General features: G+C 39.5%; 1 long non-coding RNA gene across 2 annotated transcripts in view; it reads right to left on the bottom strand.

Annotated features, from left to right (window-relative positions):
- Positions 1-249: 249 nt before the first annotated feature.
- LOC114273165 (uncharacterized) overlaps positions 250-20,310 on the bottom strand; it is a 44,317-nt gene continuing 24,256 nt past the window's right edge. Inside the window, exons 2-5 of one of the 2 annotated variants that reach the window (XR_014339354.1) lie at positions 4,053-5,230; positions 2,985-3,112; positions 946-1,080; positions 250-444 (exon numbers count right to left, since the gene is read on the bottom strand). This is a non-coding gene — a long non-coding RNA (uncharacterized LOC114273165). The remainder of the gene's footprint in view (positions 445-945; positions 1,081-2,984; positions 3,113-4,052; positions 5,231-20,310) is intronic. The other variant, XR_003632957.2, reaches the window with a different exon arrangement.

Below are 20,310 nucleotides of genomic sequence, written 5' to 3'. Positions count from 1 at the left end.
TAATTTTTTAAAATATTTTTTCACAAATTTTTTACTTTTAGATGCATCTAACTAAGGGGCATCTAAAAAAGTAAAAAAAATGTTTAAAATTTTAAAAATATTCACTAAAAATAAAAGAATACGAAAACTGAAAGAATACGAAAACAAAAAAAACTCAGTTTTCAAAAAACTTAATTCAGAAAACTCAAACCAAACACACTAAATAGTTTTTCCGCTATCTAACTCATCAGTGCTAAACTGTGGCAACCATAGACAAAAATAAAACAGTTATAATAGTTGATAATTAATTTATACATTTATACCAACATTTCACCACAAAAACAAAATAAAGTAATTAATGACAAATTATCCACAAGCTTCTCCTAAGTGAATTGTCTTAGACTTTCTCTGTATGCATTTAACTGACTTCTTCATCTCCTTCTTCATCAACACCATTATGAAGTCCTGCACAATTGAAATAGTAAATAGTTTAATTGAGCTTGGGTTCAAGGACAAAACAAAAACAAGCCCTTGTAATTCCAATGAGATGACAGTGAAAAAAGAAAAAAAGAAAAGAAAAGAAGAAGGTGTGTAGATAACTTCTATCACAATGCAAATGACATACAAAGTGATTCAATTCATCTATTTTTCTCAATTCCACACATATAAATATTTGCATACACAGTGTAGATGTCTAAACTTTTTTTATGAAAAAAAAAAAACCTTCTCTCTCCCCCTCTGTTTCTCTAAATTTTTTTTTGTGGGTAAGCAATGAAAAGCATAACCAAACTATGTAACTATCATATGCACAACAATCACTGTCAATACAAGTATGATAATTGTTGAACTCCATAAACCACAGTTGAAATAGCAGGAGCAGAAAAAAATTAATAATTTTTTGGAGAAAGAAAAGAACTTTATTTAGGAAGCAAAAGAAAAGCCCAGAAGAGGAAGAAATATACTGACCTACATATGACAAGGCTACAGCCTACAGAGCACAGAGTTACTCTCCAACTTAAGATAACTTCTCATATCATAATGAAAATGACAAACCAAGTAATTCAATTCAATCCATCTACTCATGTGAGCATTCTTCTACATCTACAATTTCAAAATAATGAGAGATTAAGATACTTATAGAACTAAACTAAAGAACATCTAATTATTTAAAAACTTCAATATTTCACGTATTTCTATTTTTGGTTGATTCAATTCAATCATTGCAAGTGATCAAGGCCACCACAATATCTGGAAGTAATAAAGCACGTTTCTCATCAATAACCCTACCTCTTATGCTAAATGTCACCTCTAATGCAACTGTAGTAGCTTGAACACTTAAAACATCACGAGTCATCCTTGCCAAAGTAAAATTTTTTGCTTTATTCCCTTTCCACCAATGTGGAATATTGAAACTCTTGTTACTTGGAAACACCAACTCCTCCAAGTACTGCTCCACCTCTAATTTTTGATAGGTGTAAATGTTAGAAGTACATTCCTGGGCATACCACATATGAAAACCAACCAAATTTTCTTGTTTTGAAGAACCGACAAGCAATTGACTACCACTTGAGCTACTATTTTCTTAAACAAGTGTAATGAAACTCATAGAATCAGAATAATCACTCCTATACTCATAAAAAAGATCAACAAAACCATTACGGACCCTCTGAATATGCTTATTAGCATCAACACCATAAATAAGCCCAAAGTAGTATTCCACCAAGTCCATTTTAAATCTCGAATAGAGAACCACTACAATTGCTAACACGAAAGAACATTCTTTCCATATTTTTCAAATTTCACTCTCATTGGACCAGCCATCAATCGAATGCAATCATACTCACTTTGCTCCCATTTTTTCATTTCGAGTTGAATAAGACAAATATCGGGAAAAAAAAATTTGATGTAGGAAAAGTTGTACCACTAAAGTGAGATGTATTATCAAAAAGAACCTTCAAGCATCCACAAATCACATTTGCTACATTCCATTCATCCTCAGAAGAATTGTGCTTATATTGGTTGTCAATTAGCCTTAAGCGATGGAATGCACTTTTCAAATCTAATGCAACTTCAAGCATTAAATAAGTGGAGTTCCATCTGGTAGAAACATTCATGGGGACTTTCTTTTTATGATGTAACTTAACATGATTCACTGCAACACCTAAATATCTCACACTTTCTCAGATTTTTAAAATAAGACTCCCAATCACCTTCAAACCATCCTAAACAACTAAATTCAATATGTGCGCACTATAACGCACATGAAACAAATGTCCACCCAAATGTAGTAATCCTTGGTCATCTAGCCATTGCTTTAAGAGTCTCACTATGGCATCATTACTCATTGCATTATCGACTACCATTGAAAACAACTTCTTATCTATGTCCCACTCCAAAATTAGATCTTTGATAAAGCTAAACAAATGGTCTCCATCATGCGGGTAATCAATGCATCTATAAGCAAGGATTTTCTTCTTTAACTCCCAATCATTAGTCACATAATGGGCAATCAAACATGTATAGGCAAAATTTTGATGGTTTGATGTCCATATATCAGTTGTCAAGATGATCTTAGAAGAGAGTTCATTCAAAAATTGATATAACTTGGCATTTTCTATTTCATAAACATCAAGGACATCTACCCTAACAGTGTTATGAGAAACAAGTTTGAACATTGATTGAAGATTATTGCAAAATATTTCAAAAAATTCATGCTCAGACATGTTAAAAGGATAATTATGCTTGATTACCATCCTAGAAAAATCCATACAACTTCTCTCTTGATTGAATTTAAAAGTTGCAACCTTAGGAGTCAATTCAGAAGCAATCTTACTAGCATCCCTACGGTCATTTGGTCCTTAAAGTACTGGACATGTCTTCGAAAAATTATTTTTTAAATAACTAGTCTCTTTCCTACTCTTTCCAACAAATTTCCTATTGCAATGCTTACATCTAGCTATGTCATTTCCGTTAGGTCCTTTAAATTTGACAAAGTCATTCCATACCTTTGAAGTTAGTTTTCGACTCCTCTTTGTAGGTCTTTGAGATACATCGTCATCCAACTTGACATCATCACCAATAATAGGTTCGCTATAATCCGAAGACATCTTTGGCTCAAAAACTCAAATATGCACTGCAGAAGAAATCAAACATAAATAACTAATGCAGGCTCTTGAATTCTTCCCATAAATTAGTCACATTTGTTACACTAATGTGAGCTTGAATTCATCCCACTTATATGATAAAAACAAATACTCACATTACATTCAATATTGACTTTGAAAAAGAACATATGTAGTGGGATGAAACAAATTTATTTTTTTTTAGAATCTGAAAATAAAATAGCATGGCTATATTTCATCTCATGATTTGGATTTCACTGGATATAATAAAGCTATGCTTTTCAAAACCATCATACCCACTTTAATAAAATAGTTTAAGAAAAATGGAAATTCAAACTTCCAAGTCATTTTTGATTGTTTCAATGGAAAGTTGTTTCCAGAAAAGTTTTCCATCTAAAAATACAAATTTTAGCTGCCCAAATCAAAGCAAAAAATGAATAGTAAAAGAGCCCCAAACTTCAAGTTTCAACCTACCCATCAAATAACAAATATATAGAGTCTCAAAAACATTTAAGAAAATGTTTCAAAATTGATTTCCCATTTAAACAAGGAAAATGTTAGAGGTCCCAAATTTTCTACCAAACAAATTACCAAAGGTCTCACATGGGTGTGGAGTCCACAAAATTGCGGACCCCACATCTATGTGAGACATTTGCTCATTTATTTGATAGAAAATTTGCTATCCCTAGCGTTACTCTTTAAACAAATAGCCTAGATCTCTTATATAAAGAAGAAACACAAGCACAAGGCAGTAAAAAGCAGATACAATGACAAACACAAACGGAGCACAACCATAAACCCTTAAAACAACAATTCAAAATAAATACACTAAATCCACTCAAAGAACATCAATCGTCGAAAAACCAGAGGAACCTAAGCCCAAGCTTAGAAATAAAAAACAAAACAAAAATCAAAGCCAAAAATTCAGAGAAAGCTTAGAAATTCAATTACCTGAAATAGTTTGATTTTGAGCTCTCCTGATCTGAGCTTGTTTCGTCGAAGTCAGAGAAGAAGCCCAGTCATCAACACTCGATTGGATGATGAGAGAGAAATTTGATTTTTCAGATCTAGGTATTCTTCGATGAGAGATGATAAAAGAGATGGTGAGAGAAAAAGATTTGATTCTTCGATGAGAGATCTGATTTCGTTTATTGGAATTCAATGTAATCAGATTGGGCAAACAAATGGACCAAATTGGATTTATCTGAATCTGACCCGTTTTAAATTGGGCTACGTAAATACAGATTAAATGGGTATTTGAATCCAGATTTGTATAAATGGACCAGGTTAATCGAATCAGATTCGGATTGGATTAGGGTTATACCCTAATGGGAGAGAGAACCTTATTTATTCTATCTAACGCATCTAATTACTATAATTATAATTTGGAAATGAATGTTTGTAAGAAATTTGGTAATGTATCTAAGTAAGAAAAAATTGAGGCGTAACATTTTTAATGCCTTAGCAATTTGATGATGTGAACATTTATATTTGACAATGTGAATGTTCACATTGACTTGTGAATATTCACATTGACAGTGAATGTTCACATCACAGAACATTCGCACTATCAATTAGGAGTGGGTATCGTGTCGTGTCATATTAGGTTCATGGAGCAAAAGGTTGAATATGAACACGACCTACATGTCATATATACAAAAACACGACCTATTAATAATCATGTCGACCTGTGGGAGACCTGATTGGCAATATTAACTCCTAAACCTATTTACCACGATACAACACAACACAATTGATCTAACACAAAAAACTTATTTATCCAATTTAATTTTTGTTCAAATTTTATTTATACAATCACCGTTCAACAATAATATGAAAACATAAGTAATAATAATAATAATAATAACACAATTTATTAATCTTTTATATGTTAATAAATGAATTGTTGAGATAAAGTCTAGGTCACGTGTCGCGTTTGGATTAACGGGTTACACACTGAAACAAACGGGTTAGATGTGTCAATTTTAGGTTTCGTGGGTGTCACACGCCCGGGGAGTACTCGAGACTTGAGCACTTCTCAAAAGGGAACCTCCTCGGGAGGCATAGTGGCTGGCAGGTAGACAGAACTCCAAGCAATCAACTCTGAGCCTGGTCATACTCTTGCTCACCTACATCATAAATAATACGGTTAGCTGGAGCTCAGTGAATAATAACAGAGTAAAGGTGTTAATGAATGATGTCTATAACAAATTCAGATCAGAAACATATTCATATTCATACTCAAATTCATATTCGTGTTCGAAGTTCATATATTCCATGTGATCATACGTGGTACATCCATTAGCGTTAACAAATCCAATGACCTATAAAGGGACGGCCATAAAGGCATTCCAATGACCCATAAAGGGACGCATATCATATGATGCTAAGGCTGCCATGAATACATTTCAAAGAATTAGACCATCATTCATTTAATTTCAAATAGTATTTCAGGAAACAAATCATATCATATCATCATGTTCAGAAAATATTTAACATTGAACATAGGTTTACAAAGTTATTACTCACTGCTTTGGCCGAATATAAAATGCTACAATTTGGAGCCATTTGCAAGTCGGCTCTCAAACGCCGACTAACTGTGGGCGCCTCGACCGAGTAAGATTACTTTTATAGCCGAGTATGTTAAAGGTGATACGGTGTAAATGAGGGCCCAACTGTCTTGGCTGGATTTCCATAAATCAGAAGGTGGGCCTTAAAAGAGCATTACAAAATGAGGAACATTATCTAAAAGGAAGGTATGTGAGAATAAACGGAATAACTTGAAATAGAAGTAAACTAGAGAGAGAATACTAACTTGTCCGTCAAAGTGCTAATTCCGGCACCCCCGATCGAAGTGTTCATTTCTTTTTCAGGTAGCAATCAGAGGATTAGGGACATTTGACTGGATTCTGGAGTATTTCCAAACCACATCACCACAATTGGTGCCGTCTGTGGGAATGCTTAAGTGCGTCCATAGTAGGCGTGACAGAAGATCCTTCGATAGTTGCTGACGATGTTACACCAAGAGATGCCATTACTCCAAGAAACATGCTTGGACCGGAGAATATCACCGCGCAACGGGCCTTGAACTTCGACCCAGTAGCTCAAACTTCTCACTCAACTTCTGTGTAGAAAACTGTTCAAACAATCATGGATCAAGCAAAACTAAATGAACAGCGTCTAGAAGATATGATTGTTGAGAACGAATGTCTGCGTAAGGAATTGGCCGTGGAGTTAGTCAAATCCCAATAGGCCACACGCCATGACCGGGGTCGATCCTCTGAAAAAAAGAAAGATGATTGACGACGATAACTTCAGAAACATAATAAGGGCAGTGATTCCGACTCACCATCTCAGGAACCCAAAAACAATGGGCGAGTAGATGTATCTAGCTCATCCGAAGGAAGTCCACATGTATGACACAAGCAGGAGAAAGAAAGTGATAATTTGGATGAAGAGGATAGATACAACCCTTTTGTACGACGCATTGCAAAGGCAGTGCGGCCTAAAAAGTTCAAAGCACCAACATTCACCCCATACGACGAAAAATTAGATCCCATTAACCATATTCGTCATTATAAACAAGCGATGACGTTGCATGCTGATGATGAAGCCCTCATGTGTCGAATGTTTCCAAGCAGCCTAGGACCGTTGGCCGTGAGCTAGTACTATAAACTGGAGTCGGCGTCAATAAGATGCTTTCATCAACTCCAAAAATCCTTCAGGGCAAGATTCATTACCAACAAAGTTCAGCCAAAGCAAGCCAACTCTCTCTGGGCAATGCAAATTAAACTAGAAGATATCCTCCATGAGTATTCAGCGCATTATTAGGAATGTTTCAACTTGGTGGATGATGCCTGCAATAATTCCATGGTCATTACCACTTTTAAGATGAGATTACATCATGATAGTCCTCTCCGCAGTTCATTGACCAGACGACCTTCGAAAATAGTTTGGGTGCTAATGAAGAAAGTTGAAGAATATTATAAGGTGAAAGACGATGCCCTACGCGTCAAGGTCGGACAGAAAGCCATTAAATTGGCTCCATCTGGTTTGGTTCAGCTGATAAGCGTCGTGCCATTAAGGAGCCCCAAACCTCGGACTCGAGCTAAACCAGACAACCAGCTCGATTTGCGCTGTTCAAGCAACCAATGTTCGTATCGTTCAAACGAACAATATCAAGTGGATAACAGGGGCACGAGACATTCAGACAATAAGTATACGGAATTAGTGGAGCCGGTCAGTAAGATCTTGTCCAAAGTCTAACATCTTCCATTCTTTAAATGGCCGTCCAAGATGATGAGGCCTTCTGATACAAGGAGAACGGATAAGCGGTGCGAATATCACAAGGACCATGGCCATGATACTGATAGTTGTTATGCACTAAAGGACCACCTGGAGGAATTGGTACAAGACGGTCGGCCGGTGCAACACATCCGAAAGAAAAATCCATCGAACACAGTAGCCCTACGGACAGATTCACCCCCACTTGGTGTGATCTACATGATATACAGCCTACTGTAGTCAGCCGAGCTGCATACAATTCAGTTGTAACCTAGCCTGCCCAAGCCAATCACACCAGCCAAACATCCCCATGAAATTGGCAAGATTAGCTTTGATGACACCAACCTATATGAAAAAACTATCCCCCACACTGATCCTCTTATCATCGAGCTACGCGTGAATAGATTCACAGTTGAGCGTGTTCTCATCGATCAGGGAAGCACCTCAGAAATAATGTATTACAAGACGTTCGTGAAACTCGGCTTCACTAATTTGGATCTGTTATTGGCCGATTACCCATTATTCGGCTTCAACGCTAACCCAGAATATCCCTTAAGTAAGATCACATTACCAGTACGGGCAGGTACCAGATCAATAGACGTAGAATTTCTGGTCGTAAAACTCCTGTCACCATACAATCTCATTATGGGAAGGACTTGGTTGCATATTATGCAAACCGTGCTGAGCATCTACTATCAACTTCTCCGCTTTCTAACTGAGTATGACATCGAGCAAATTCGGGGTTCTCAGAAATCGACATAACCATTCGATCTCATTGTTGCCGTAAAGAAGCCAAAGGAGCTGGAAGTGAACTCGATTGAAATACTGGATCGAGAGAGCCTCGAGGACATTAAGAAAACCCCCAGCAAAAAGGCAACTGAAGACCTTGACCGGATCGAAATCAATGAGAGCCTAACAAATTCTTCATTATGGACATTTCCCTGAATGAAGTTGACAGACATGATTTGGTTTCCTTCTTACTCGACAATCTCGACGTGTTTGCATAGATACCATACAAAATGTCGGAGGTGGATCCAGGCGTGGCTTAGCATCGTTTAAACGTTGATCCAAAATTCAAACCAATCATTTAGAAAAGTTGACGGTCAGCCGTGGAGCATGCATCGGCTATTGTTAATGAAGTTGACAAATTGCTTGATGCTGTGGCAATTCGTGAAGTAACTTACCCCACTTGGTTGTCCAATACTGTGGTTGTAAAGAAGAAGAGTGGATCTTAGCGTGTCTGTGTAGATTTTATGAATTTGAACAAGGCTTGTCCTAAGGATTGTTTTCTTCTTCCCATAATCGACCAACTTGTAGACGCAACGGTATATCATCAACGTATAAGTTTCTTGGACACCTACAGAGGTTATCACCAAATTGTCATGCATCCGAAGGATCAGGAAAAGACCGCATTCCTCACCCCAAGGGGAATTTATTGCTACAAGGTCATGTCCTACAGGCTGAAGAATACGGGGCAACTTACCAAAGATTGGTTACCACTATGTTCATGGAACAACTAGGCCACACCATAGAAGTATACATCAATGAAACGGTGGTGAAATCCAAGGAAAAGCACGCTCATCTAGCCGATTTAGCAGAAACCTTCAGCATTCTACGAAAGTACAAAATGAAATTGAACGCCGCGAAATGTGCATTCGGCATCGGATTCGGCAAGTTTCTCGGCTATATTGTCAACTATCGTGGAATAGAGGCCAACCCGAGGCAGATCTCAGCAATTCTAGAACTTGGCTCCTGTGACAACCCTCACCACTGTTTACTGATAAACCACTAATCACTGTTAAACTGAGACTGATTATGATAATTGACTGAATTAACTGAAATCACTAAACTGATTGATTGATTGTGCTAGTTTGAATGCATATCTATCTGTTGACTGTTAAATTATTTGTTCGTGTTTTATGCTTTAAACTGCAAATTGAAGGCCTTATCGGCAGCCGAATCTGAAATTGATTAGTGATATGTGTTAATCATAATTCATGTGATTTTATGGCATATTTATTTGAAATGTGATTTGGTATGATTTAATTAGATTAAATAAGGATAAATTGCAATAGTTGGCTTAATTACCAACATGCCATCCTAGTGGGCCACTACACCAAACATAGTGAGGCTTGAATGCACTTAGACACACATTTGCTCAGCCATTTTTCCTTGCTATAGCCGACTAGAGAGAGAGATAGGAGAGAGAGATTGATTTCATCTCATATTTGCTTGGAGACTTGAAGAAATTGTAGGAAGATTGCAAGAATAGAACTTCCATACCTTAAAATGAAGACTTAGGTGAGGAATTCAACCTCTTAATTGTGTCTTTAAGTTGGTTCTTGCATGGTTCATGTCATATTGAAGAGCTAAGTCATGATTTGGTTCTAGCATGTTGAATTGTAGCTCAAATCATGCATGCATGTTGCCATTCTTGAGTTTTGAAGTTATTGTTCATGAAATTCCTCATGCATGTCCATATTTTTGCATTGGACCATGAATTCATCTTGTTTCTGGAGAATTAGCTCATTAGAGCATGTAATTGAAGCTTTGAATTGGTTTAAACGCTTGCATGTCATGTTTGAGTTATGTTCATGAAAATTGATTTGAACTTGGATTTAATTGAACTACCTTTGGGCTTTGATTTCTCAAATTGATCTTTGAAACATGTTATACTATGGGTTTTGAAGTGTTTTCCAGAAAATTAGCCCAAATGGATCGAATTTGGTACATTGAAACTTGGTTTTGAGCTTGAGGTTCGAATTTGGAATTTCCAGATTTTGGACTCACGCTCGAGCGGAGTGACTGGCGCTCGAGCGTGAAATTCGTGCTCCCAGCACTTTGCACTGTTTTGCAGTCCGCTCGAGCAGGGTATTGGACGCTTGAGCGAGAACTTGTGTCACAGGCTCCAGCGGGTGTCGAGCGCCCAATCGAGCGTGATTTTCACACATCCAGTACTTTTGCAGTCCACTCGAGCGGGAAATCTTACGCTCGAGCTGAGACTTTTGTTTGCATATCCGCTCGAGCGGGGTAAGTGACGCTCGAGCGGGAACTCTGTTTTCTGAAAATATTTTTAAAGTACATCTTTGCATCCTCATTCCATCCTAGGCATTCCTAGGCCTAATTTAAGACATCTTAATGAGGATATTGATGTAGAACCACACCGAGTCAAACTAGGGATTAAGTTACTATTTTTTCCCAACTGTGTAGCTTAGTGTGTGTCCACTCTGTAACTGTGTAGGGTTGGCAACCAAGGACGCGTACTAGCTTATCTGTATCCCATAACTCTATGAGTAACAATGTTGTAAAGATATGTTCGAAAATGAATATTTTCTGAATGATCAATTGAATTGTTTACTGTTAACTGAATGAATGTTTGTTCTTTATTCTAAACTGTATTATGGCATCCTTAGCAATTACTGTTACTGTTACTGTTACTGCTACTGTTACAGAGATCTCTGTCGGTTCCCATGTTTGGAACCATTACTGATGGCCATCATTGCTTGTTTGGTCTTTCAAGATCTACTGTTTACTGTATTGTTCTGCTATTGGATGTACCACATATGACTGTTATGACTAAATGACTGATATACTGAATCAATTGACTGTTTTCAATACTAAAAGGACACTCATTCTTAACCTCTTTACGCATTACGTTATTCATTGGGCTTTAGCTCACTACTCATATATATATGTAGATGTACAGGCACCGGACCGTTGCTAGAAGCGTCAGGGTAAACTCCAGTTTTGTCAAGCCAACCTTTGTGCCTCACTTCGAGGTTCTTGACCCGTTCAAGCTGAGGCTGCTTCGGAGTTTTAGATTTCCCCTTTTTGTTTATAATCTATATAAACTAAATGTTGCTGTACTGTACTGTTCTAATAGGGATTAAGTCCCTGTCTTGAATGATTGTATATATTGTACATACTATTTTGTTTCTGAATGTGAATCTATATAAAAAGTCTTTTTGCATACAGACTGTCACAGCTCATTGGACATTGTCTATTTACTGTTTTGGCTTCCGCCATGCCCATGTACTCTATATTATTGTTTGACTGTTAAGCAGGCCTTCGGTAATCACGGATTACTGGCCGGTTACGGTGCTAAACCCATAGGGGCGGGTTTGGATCGTGACAGAGTGGTATCAGAGCGGTATCAGAGTGATACTTAACCACGAGTTATACCGCACACACGTGTCCAAATGAGCTATAGGATGTCCTAGAAAAGTGATTAGGGCATTACATGAGCATGATAAGTGTGTGTGGCTAAGACATGAATATAACTGTTAATGTGATAATCTATCTAAGTATGCAACTGCCTATGTTTATAATTGTTATAACTGCCTATAGTGAGATGAACAACGCAAGAAATGTTGATGAAACTGAATCCTCTGAGGCAAGAATGGCGAGGTTTGAGAGAATGGTGGAACTACTAACTGAAAGACTAGAACAACAACAGAACCAACAGCCCCCACCTCCTCCAGTACAACCAGAGCCACCTATTAATGATGATATCATAGCTCTGACACATAAATTTAGTAAGATGAAACCGCCATTCTTTCAGGGAGGCCTTGAACCCTTAAAGGCTGAAGCTTGGGTTCTTGAAACAGAAAAATTGCTTGAAGTGTTTCCGTGCTCTGAAGCACATAAAGTGTTGCTAGCTACCTTCACCTTACAAGAAGAAGCTAGAAGGTGGTAGATGCTGGTCTGTGACACCAATATTGCTACGGATTGGGCTTAGTTTAAGGGAGCCTTCTTCGAGAAATACTTCCCACAGTGTGTCAGGGACAGAAAAGTGACTGAATTTGAACAACTGAAACAAGGCACCATGTCTGTCGCAGAATATGAAACAAAGTTCACCAAACTTGCTAGATATGCACCACACATGGTGGACACCGACTACAAGAAGGCCAGGAAGTTTGAAGGTGGCCTCAATGTAGAAATACTGGACAGAATCAATGTGCTAAAGTTACTGAAATATGTGGATGTTCTTGACCGAGCCATTATGGCCGAAGCAAATATTGAAGCTTTGAAACAGACTGAAACACCCGCAACTGAGTGGCACGGGAAAAAACGGGGTTTTAAATTCAAGAAAGGCAGAAACAACCCACTGATCAAAAAGCAAAACTCAGGGTCAACCACAAGCTCTAGTCAGGGAAGTGGTTCCATACTGCCCTGTTCTGAATGTGGTAAGAAACACAAAGGGGTTTGTTATAAACTTTCAGGTTGCTTGTTACAGGTATGGCAAGGTGGGCCACATGGTCAAAGATTGCCCTTCCATTCCTCAGGGCAATAGTAAAGCTGCACCAAGCGCCGTAGCATCAACTGCTCCACCGAAACCCAACCCTAAAGCTACTGAAAAAGAGCCTATGAGGCAAGGCCAAGTGTTCGCACTCGTACCGGGAGACGTACAAAATACCGAGACCGTCGTGTCAGGTATCCTCTCAATTTGTACTCAAAATGCTTATGTACTGATTAATTCGGGGTCTACACATTCATATGTATCGCATGCTTTTTCGCGAAAATTGAATAGACCATTGGAACCCATGAATTACTTGTTAGCTGTATCTTCACCTGTTGGGGGATCTGTGACTTGTGCTTATATGTACCCTACATATGAAATTATTGTTGGAAAGGCACATTTGTATATTGATTTACTGCCATTGAACATTGACCATTTTGATGTAATATTGGGGATGGACTGGTTAACGAAATATCATGCTACCATAGACTGTGTAACGAAGCAAGTAGTTTTCCGCCCACCCGGACTGCTCGAATTTGTATTTAACGGAGTAGGAGTAGTACCTCCCCCATATCTGATTTCATCTATGAAAGTTTGTAAACTGATTAGAAAGGGGTGTAAAGGGTACCTATGTTCTGTATTGACCGTACCTACTGATGATAATACTGATGTGAACAATATTCCTATAGTCAGAGAATTCCCAGATGTTTTTCTAGATGGTCTGCCAGGGGATTTGATTGACAGGGAGATTGAGTTCACCGTTGATGTGATTTCGGGCACACAGCCAGTATCTAAAGCTCTTTACCGAATGGCTCCGATTGAACTGAAAGAATTGAAAGTGTAACTGCAAGAACTGTTAGATAAGAAGTTCATCAGGCACAGTACTTCGCCATGGGGCGTGCCAGTCTTATTTGTGAAAAAGAAAGACGGCTCACTGAGACTTTGTATCGACTACCGCGAACTGAACAAGGTGACCGTGAAAAATAAATATCCATTGCCGCGTATTGATGACTTATTTGATCAGTTACAGGGTGCTCAAGTGTTCTCTAAGATTGATCTCAGATCTGGATATCATCAACTGAAAGTTAAACCAGAGGACATTGACAAAACTGCTTTTCGAACGAGGTATGGACAATACGAATTCCTAGTTATGCCTTCTGGAGTTACCAATGCACCTGCTGCATTTATGGACCTTATGAACAAAATTTTTAAACCATTCATCGATGACTTTATTGTTGTATTTATAGACGACATTCTGATTTATTCTAAAAGTAGAGAAGAACATGAACATCATCTGAGACTTGCCTTACAGACCTTAAGAGAACAGAAACTGTATGCTAAACTGTCTAAATGTGAATTTTGGCTTGATCATGTTATGTTTTTGGGACATGTTATTAGTAGAGATGGCATTTCAGTTGACCCACAGAAAGTTGAAGCCGTGGTAAATTGGCCTAGACCAACAAATATTACAGAAGTCCGAAGCTTTTTGGGGTTAGCCGGGTATTACAGAAGATTTGTCAAAAACTTCTCCAAAATTGCCTTACCACTGACACAGTTGACTCAGAAGGGGATATCATTTGACTGGACTGACCAAAGGGAATCAGCATTCCAAGAGTTGAAAACTCGACTTGTGACTGCACCGGTTCTTACCCTACCTTCAGGTATGGATGGTTTTACCATTTTTAGTGATGCTTCTCATAAGGGTTTGGGATGTGTTTTAATGTAGAATGGGAGAGTTATTGCCTATGCTTCCCGACAACTGAGACCACATGGAAAGAACTACCCGACCCATGATTTAGAACTTGCTGCAGTAGTGTTCGCATTGAAAATCGAGCGTCACTACCTTTATGGGAAAACATGTGAGGTGTATACAGACCACAAGAGTTTGAAATACTTCTTCACACAGAAGAAACTGAATATGAGGCAGCGAAGATGGTTAGAACAGATAAAAGATTATGATCTGCAGATTTTGTATCATCCGGGAAAAGCTAACACCGTTGCCGATGCACTGAGTCGGAAATCGATTGGAAACTTAGCCTGTTTACTCACCGGATAGAAAGAGTTGCTTTGTGACCTTGAGAAATCTGAAATTGAGATTATTTTGCGAGAACAAGGCAGAACAATAGCTGCTATTTCTGCTCAACCGGCACTGATCGAAGAGATTAAAGAGAAACAACAACAGGATGACTTCTTGAAGAAGATCATCGATGTACGGGAATCCAAACCGAGGTCGAATTTCCTATTTGAGAACAATGTGTTGAAATTCCAGGAAAGATTATGTGTACCGAATGATTCTGAACTGAAAAGAAGAGTTTTGCAAGACGGCCACAATTCAAAATTGTCTATCTATCCAGGGAATACGAAAATGTACCAAGACTTGAAATTGAATTTTTGGTGGCCGGGAATGAAGAAAGAAATTGCTGATTTTGTATCAAAATGTCTTCATTGCCAACAAGTTAAAGCCGAACATCAACGACCGGCAGGCTTACTGCAACCCCTACCGATACCGGAGTGGAAATGGGAACATATTACCATGGATTTCATCATTGGTTTACCTCGCTCCAGTAAAGGTATGGACTCAATTTGGGTTATTGTTGATAGACTGACTAAATCTGCCCACTTCTTACTCGTCAAAACAATTTATAATGCAGACAAATTGGCTGTAATCTATATGGATGAAATTGTTAGACTGCATGGAGTACTTGTGCCCATTGTTTCTGATAGGGACTCAAAGTTTACATCGAGATTTTGGCAAAGTCTGCAAACAGCATTGGGTACTGAACTAAGATTGAGTAGTGCATACCATCCTCAAACAGATTGCCAGTCCAGTCAGAAAGGACCATCCAGACTCTGAAGGATTTGTTGAGAATGTGTGTCTTTGACTTTTAGGGAAATTGGGAAAGCCATTTACCATTGGCTGAATTCGCCTACAATAACTGTTTTCATTCAAGTATTGGTATGGCGCCTTTCGAGGCATTATATGGCAAAAAATGTAGATCTCCGATTTGCTGGGCAGAAGTTGGAGATGGGCCTTTGCTTGGGCCCGAGATTGTGTATGAAACTACAGAAAAAGTAAAACTGATCCAACAGAGACTGAAAACCGCGCAGAGCCGACAAAAAAGTTATGCGGATGTCCGAAGGCAAGACAAAGAGTATGAAGTAGGTGATCACGTTTTTGTGAAAGTGACACCAATGAAAGGCCATACTCGTTTCGGAGTCACAGCTCATTGGACATTGTCTATTTACTGTTTTGACTTCCGTCATGCCCCTGTACTCTATATTATTGTTTGAATATTAAGCAGGCCTTCGGTAATCACAGATTACTGGCCGGTTATGGTGCTAAACCCATAGGGGCGGGTTTGGGTCGTGACAGCTCCCCTCAATCAATCAAAGAATTTTTTAAGTTAATGGGAATGGCCGCCACCCTGAATAGGTTTATTAGCCGTTCCTCAGACCGTTGCCGACAATTCTTTCACACACTTCGGCAGGGCAAAGCATTTGAGTGGACCTCTGAGTGCCAGGCTGCGCTGGATGACTTGAAAACTTATCTCCGATTAGTACCACTCTTGGCAACCCCATCGGCAAGCGATCCGCACATTTTGTACTTGGTGGTATCCCAACGGACAGTCAGTGTCGTGCTACTAACAGAAGAACTTGGGGAGCAACGACCAATTTACTAAGTAAGCACGGCAATGGTTGACGCCGAAACACGATATCTACCACTGGAAAAGCTCATCTTTGCTCTCGTGAGGGCTACAAGAAAGTTGATGCACTATTTTCAAGTTCATACCATAGGGGTAGTAACGGATTACCCTTCCGATTAACGCTCTGTAGCGAGGAAGCATCAGGGCGAGTGTAGACACCCCATTTTTTACCGTCCTCAAGACTTGGACGTCACCGTCTGAACACTCGGTGATCATCTATGTTTGTGTTCGTCTTGAGTTCCCGGAGGTCTCGGCCACGCGCCTTGCCTCAGGATCTCTCGACTCGACTGTTTTGTGTTTGGTTTTGCACCAAACACTTGTGTTTTTGCTTTAGAGGGCAAGGAATGGCTTGTTGGCCATCCCCACACCTCACCGGCCATAGCTTGAGGCCACCGGCCACTGTTTTATTGCCATCGGCCAAATGTTTGGCCAGTCGGCATTATTGATGGTCGGTCGACCATTTATTTGGTCAATTTGGCATTTCTGGCTGGCCGACCACTGTGCATTTGCTTTTGGCAGATATTTTGTGTCAGCTGTGCTAGCTGGCACCCACTTTGCACCCCCTCCACACACGTGTATGGAGGGATTTCACTCTTGCTTAGCTTGTTTTGTAAGCTTTGCAAGAGTGATCCTCTATAAAGGGAGGCCTTCTCCTCCCTTCTCAAGGGTTACAAAAAAAGTTCTAGAGAGCTCTGAGATTAGGGTTTTGCATAGTGTATCTATCCATCTCTATATCTCTCTCTCTTTTTGCCTTTGTGTGTGTTTGTTCTTAGTTTTGCACTAAGACACCTACCATTACACTATACCTTGGTTGTTGAGGAGCCAAAGGGGTGTTCTTGAAGTTCTTGAGTGGATTCAAGCTAAGGAAGGTTGCTGGAGCATTGTTCTTGAAGAGGTCTACAAGGGTAAGAACTTTCCTTTTAAATACCCCATTTTTGCATAGGCTTTTAGCCATCCTTGCATCTTTTTTTAAGCTTAACTTATAACATACAAAAGTTCTGATTTTAAGTGCTTAAAATAGTTGTTTAAGGTTGTGTTGGTGTTTGGGGTTGTTTGACCCCTCTTAGGCCTTGTTTGGTCCCATTTTTGTGCTATTTCGGTGAGCTCCGGGACCACCTTGTTTTGGTCTCCTCACCACTGAAATCCAGAGGGATTTCAATGATGGGGATGGTGCTTTAAGGTCCTAAGAAGGAGAGGGCCATCCCCTCTCCTTGTTGCCTTCAATGTTGGCCATTTTAGCCTCATGTGTGAGCATCTTGTTTAAGTGCATGTTGGCCATGTCTTAAGTGTTATTTGTGCTTATTTTGCCATGATATAGCGCTGTTTTTAATTGGTTTAGACACACCATGCATGCTTAGCATACTTGTCTTGTAGTGCCATGAATTGCCTTAACATGTGCCTAGCATTTAGACCACTATGCTTACCTGTTTTGGCCTAGCTTTGTGAAGTTTTTATGCATGTTTTAGTGTGCCCAAGGTCTTTTTTTGGTTGCTCGGGTCATCGATGCTTTGATTTGTATAGCTACCATGTAACCCCCCTTTGTGAGCCTTAAGTGTTGACCCCTCTAGCATGCTTTACTTGCTTGTTTTAGGGGTTTGGCACCACTTATAGCATCATTTCAGTCCTTGTGGTATGCTTGTATGCTTGCATTTGATGCCCCTTTAATGCTTTAAAAGGCTTGTGTCTTATGCTCCATGTTTGGACCTTTATGTATGCTTCCATGTTTAGACCATTTAGATGCCATCTAGGTGCGTCTTTGGTCTTGTTTAGACCTGCATTGGACCTGTTTTAGGTCCTCCTGGCCCTTTGGGGCTTGCTTCATATAGCTTTGGTTTAAGCCCCCCCTTGAGTCTTGGACATTGTTGCATGCTTGGCTTGTCTTGATTACTTGGTTTGGCACCTTTATAACATGATTTTCAGAGCTTAGTATGCATGCCATATGTCTATGTTTGTCCCTTTTAAGTGTGCTTAAAAGTTGCTCTTTGATGCTTAAGTTTTGAACCGTGTGTGCATGTATGTTTGTGTGTATTTTGGCCCTCATTTCCTTAGCATTTGGCCACTGTCTTGGGCTTATTTGAGAGCTGCCCAAATTGGTATAAGTCCATTGTTTGCATGTTGTTGCATGCTCGCCTTGTGTGTTGTCACATACTTGGCCTATCGCATGTGTTGCATGCTTGAGTCACTTTGCATTTGGCATGCATTTCCTTGGCTAAGTTACTTTGCATGTCTCCATGCTAGTTCCCTCACATGTTATTGCATGTTTGCCATTAGCATTGTTGTTATATGCCTTGTATGCTTACTTGTTTAGCTCATGTGCCTATTGCACAAGGTTTTGTTGCTTGCATTTCATGGTGCATACTTAGCTCACATGCCTAGGTTGCATTGCATTGAGCATGCATGCCTTGTCTCTTGATCAAGTGATAGAGGTTAGGCCTTATATGTTTATTTGGTTTGCATTTTATTTGATATCAAAATGCATAACTTGACTTCTTGGACCATCACGCATTGAAATGCACGATTGGTGGCCCAAGGGTCGAGGACCATCCTCCTTTGAGTCATGAACATGATAAGGAGGGTGTTGGTGCACACATTTGCCTGAAATGCATTGCCATGCCATGTTTGCCCTCTGCTGCTATCAAAACAGGATTCTGCAGGAATACATGGTCGGCCGACCATTCTCAGTGCCGACCGACTAAATATGGATGGCCGAGAGATCAACAAATGGTCGATGACCACTTTAACATGGTTGATGACCAGGGAGTGATTCTGAAGCATCCTTGGGATTTATGCAAATCTCAGAGGAGAAAAACAGTGCCAACAGAGGCAACTTGTGCATGGTGATGGATTTCCGGGCGAAGCCAATCCGAGCATGCGTGCATCCCTCTTCCCGAGGCCTTTTACTGCTTTCGGTAGCTTAATTGATTCATTAATTAGTTAAGTGTTGTAATATTCAATTAGCTTATAGGTTAATTAATTTGTATTATTCATTCGGTCTCTCCGAAAGAGAGCATAACTGTGTAATAAGTGTGGGTGCGTGTGTGCATGTCTCCCAACCTCCACTTCTTTCTCCCTTTTACTCACCTGCTTTGATGGTTAGTATTAGGGCATATTTAATCTAGCATACCTTATGCTATGCATGCGTGCATTCATTCATCAGTATTGCACGCACCGGGCTCGGCACATCATGCTAACTGCATAGTATTTCAAATCTAACTTGAATACGTGTTACTTGTTGCATTCCACATGCCATCCTAGGATTAGCCGAGCCTATTCTAGTTACATTTTGTGTGCGATGCATTAGCCACTTAACATGGACTTGGATCATGCATTTGATTGCTAACATGTTCTTTGTTTTGGCTCGGAGTACGCTGTAAGTATTTATGCTTTAGCATCTCGCATGAGTGTGAATGCTAACATGACAGCATGCTTACCATGCGGCTATATGCTTATGTGATATATCTGCCTGAATGCCTGTGGGTGAAGGTTGGATTGTTTGAGTTGGAACAACTCATTGAAATCCGTGTTTTGGCCTACTTGCGAGTAGCAAACTTCAAACCATTTTTCAAACAAAACGAACATGCAATGCTTCGTTCCAAATTAGGCGATCTAGTCTATACTTTTGTGTTGTGCGCATCACGTAGTAAGATTAGCTAATTAACCGGAATAAGAATACATAACGTTTTCAAAACTAGATATCATAGTTAGTAGAGGCCGATCTTCGGATCGGGCAAGCAGGGGTGCTCATAGCTGACCTTCCCCAATCGTACCCAAGTTCTCAAGCCGAGGCAACTTTGGTGATGACGGACACGTGGCCTTAGGCAAACGAGTAAGGGTTTCCTAAATTCCCCCATAAAAAATATTTAGGTGGCGACTTTGTATCTGGCGAAGCAGTCCATGTTTGGCACTTCTTCCTACAAATCTGTTTTCCAAAACGATTTGCCGGATTTGGACTCTTCGGTGATTTATCAGTCTTGCATTGCAC

This window comes from Camellia sinensis, chromosome 1 (assembly GCF_055761805.1).
Source record: "Camellia sinensis isolate YWXY chromosome 1, ASM5576180v1, whole genome shotgun sequence".
NCBI classification, from domain to species: domain Eukaryota; kingdom Viridiplantae; phylum Streptophyta; class Magnoliopsida; order Ericales; family Theaceae; genus Camellia; species Camellia sinensis.
Note: the sequence above shows the minus strand (reverse complement) of the source record. Positions and strands in the feature narration are given on the sequence as shown.